The sequence below is a fragment of the Rattus rattus genome, chromosome 3, assembly GCF_011064425.1.
Source record: "Rattus rattus isolate New Zealand chromosome 3, Rrattus_CSIRO_v1, whole genome shotgun sequence".
NCBI lineage: Eukaryota > Metazoa > Chordata > Mammalia > Rodentia > Muridae > Rattus > Rattus rattus.
In genome coordinates, this window is record NC_046156.1 from 160,791,467 (window position 1) to 160,794,357 (window position 2,891).

Consider the following 2,891-nt stretch of genomic DNA (forward strand, 5'->3'; position numbering starts at 1 on the left):
TGTGATTATTTTATTCTAATCAATAAAGTATGCTAATCTGAACCAAATATGCTAATCTAAGTATAAACCAAATAAAAGTCACACTTAGCTTTGAAAGAATAGGTCAATTTTCTGCAAATTTAGGGTAGAATAGAAAGAAGTAGTACATAGGGTACCCTTCTCTATTACATTGTTCATGGTTTGTTCTTTTATAAAGCCCTTCATGCATTCACCAAAATCATAGAATAATTCTGGGACATAGTGTGTTCATCAGAAAAGCAGAATGTAAAGAATGTAGGAGAGTGGATGGAAGAGATTTTTCTAAGATCAAAAAAAAATATAAATTTTTTGGTGTTAAAGGCTTATCTCACACAAAAATTTATTCTGCCAAGATCAGAGGTGTCGAGTGAACTTCAACCCTTTGAGACCTTAACTGAAAATTTCTTATTCAAGTTATTTTTCGTTGTTGGGAATAAAATGCATTGCAGTTTGTACAAAATCTTTATGAATGTCTGTATGTACATGAGTAGCTTTCAGCAACTTTTGATTATTATATTAAATGCAATATCCTGCTTTTCAACATATGATATTCAATGTGTTATGACTATGAGACGTTAAGACTAGTTAAGCAATTTTCACTTCAGTTTAAAGACACAAATTGACATCCGCTTCCACATTATGTATAAGTACAATTTTATTGGAATTGAAAAATAATTTGTATAATATATAAACATAAATAATATACCTGTGAAATACATATAATTATGGTATCATATGTGGACAGACAATGTGCATAAGACACAATTTGAATCCTGCAGTATTTTTAAAACTAAATAATACTTTCTAGATTCCTTCTTTATCATGTCATTAGATACTAAATCATTTCAAATAACATGATTTCAAATTGTACTAAATTGCCCATTGACTATGAAATTAACTACTTGAAAATACTCAATAGGAAGACAGAAGAAAGATATAGAATCCTTCTGGATTAAGTTTTTCTTTGTTGCCACACTGTGGACATTAATTTGTATAGATACTGTGTCTGATACGTATAATTTCTTTTGATCAAGCATTTCGCTTGGTTATCAGTGGATTAAAAGCCAAAAAAAAAAATCACATTACTCCGCTATTAATTTTAACTATTGGTGTCATTGATTATTACCCTGACCAATTAATCGATGTAGTAAAGGTTAAACGCTTACTCTGTGACATCCCAAATCACAGTCTGATAGAGGGAATAAATAGAGGTAAATTCCATAGGAGGTAGAAGCTAATAAAGGAATAAAAACATGTTGACTCACCAGACACTGTTGTGCACAATGTGAACCAAATGAAGGAAAAAACCTTTAAATTAAAGTATGTATGAAGAAAGTGGAAGAACAGACATGAAAATAATTAATGGGAAAATCCATATTTTCAAAGAGCTTGCAGACTAGAATACTTCATAAAAAGAAGCCATGGTATTCAAGAGAATAATGTGGCTATCATTGTGATAAACAAGAAAACCTAACAAGATAATTGAACAATAGACTAAGGATATGTGCTATTGTTGTTAGGACACAGGAACCTAGATTCATTTCCTGTACTACAGAGAAATACTCAGAGGATGGATAAGGAAGAGGAGCAGGAAGAGAGGAAGGAGGAAAGGATGAGTGAGCTGAGCGGCAAGTTAATTACAGAGGAATAACATTTAGAATTGGGAGAATTGTTTGGTAATTTCCGGAATGAATAACATTAATACTGAATAACAATGACAGTGTGAAGGAACAATATGTGCTAACATATTGGGCACATAATATATATTTAGTTGTATCTTTAGAGGTACTGATAGACTGGTAGATTGAGAGTTATACTTTACGGATTAATGTGCTTCTCACGCACACACAATCCTAAGAGCATACACTATGAAGAGAGGTGGAATTCCTTTCCTTGTAGTTCTCTAAAATGCAAGTGGCTCATGCAAGAACAATCCCTTAGCCAATGGATAGAGTATTATATTGATTTACAATTCCACTAATAGATACCAGTTAGATTCATTTTTCTAGCAGTAACTGACAAAGAAGAAAAAAAAGATGAATCAAAGTTTTTAATTTTATTTTTCCCAGTGTTGTATAAATGCTACAAGTGAAAATGAAAAATATTCTTGACATTTACTCAGACTTATGTTCATTTGTATTTATATATTTACTCTTTTTCTTCCCAGTTTCCATTTATGCGCATGTTTTGCTATATTTTTTCAAGACAAAGGTTGTTATGCGTCTTATATATTATTGGTACAGATTCTTTCAAATATATCATTGTTTCTGTAAAGGTGTTTTACAAAGAGCTGTCTTTGAATGATCCACACTAAAAAATAAACGGGACATTTGTCTATATTATCCTACACTCGTCTATTCTAATTTTATAGACTTATCCTCAAACTATCTTCCAAACATACATTCCAGTATCATTGTATTGGTATATAATTGTCTTTATTTTAGGCTACTGTAGCTCAGTGGGATGAATATTACTGTTTTTAACATTAATGTTATTCAGCATTTTTTCTTGTATAATAAATACTTGAACCTACCCATAGAGGTGTCCCAGGTGTGTCTGCTATGTAGCATGTGTCTCCCTGGGTGAGAGTAGGCTATGTCTGTGCCAAGTTTTCTGACCTGTGAATATTTGAATCATTAGTAGTCTAAAATTCTTTGGAAAAAATTAAACCAGAGATGACCACCAGTCCAGTGCCTCATAGGCCTGGGGACACCGATCCTGTCAAAGATGACCCCTGCTTGATGCCGTACTGAACAGGAAGGAGGCATAGCACTCCTGAGATCACTACTGAGACAACTCCAGAAATCAGAAATCCCAGGCTCAAGCAAGCGGTGGAGAAATTGAAGGGAAAGAGAAACAGCAGGATGTGGGCA

At 32.9% G+C, this 2,891-nt stretch overlaps 1 pseudogene; it reads left to right on the plus strand.

The window, feature by feature from the left end:
- The first annotated feature begins 2,546 nt into the window (after positions 1-2,546).
- LOC116897604 lies at positions 2,547-2,670 on the plus strand (annotated as a pseudogene).
- The last annotated feature ends 221 nt before the right edge of the window (positions 2,671-2,891 follow it).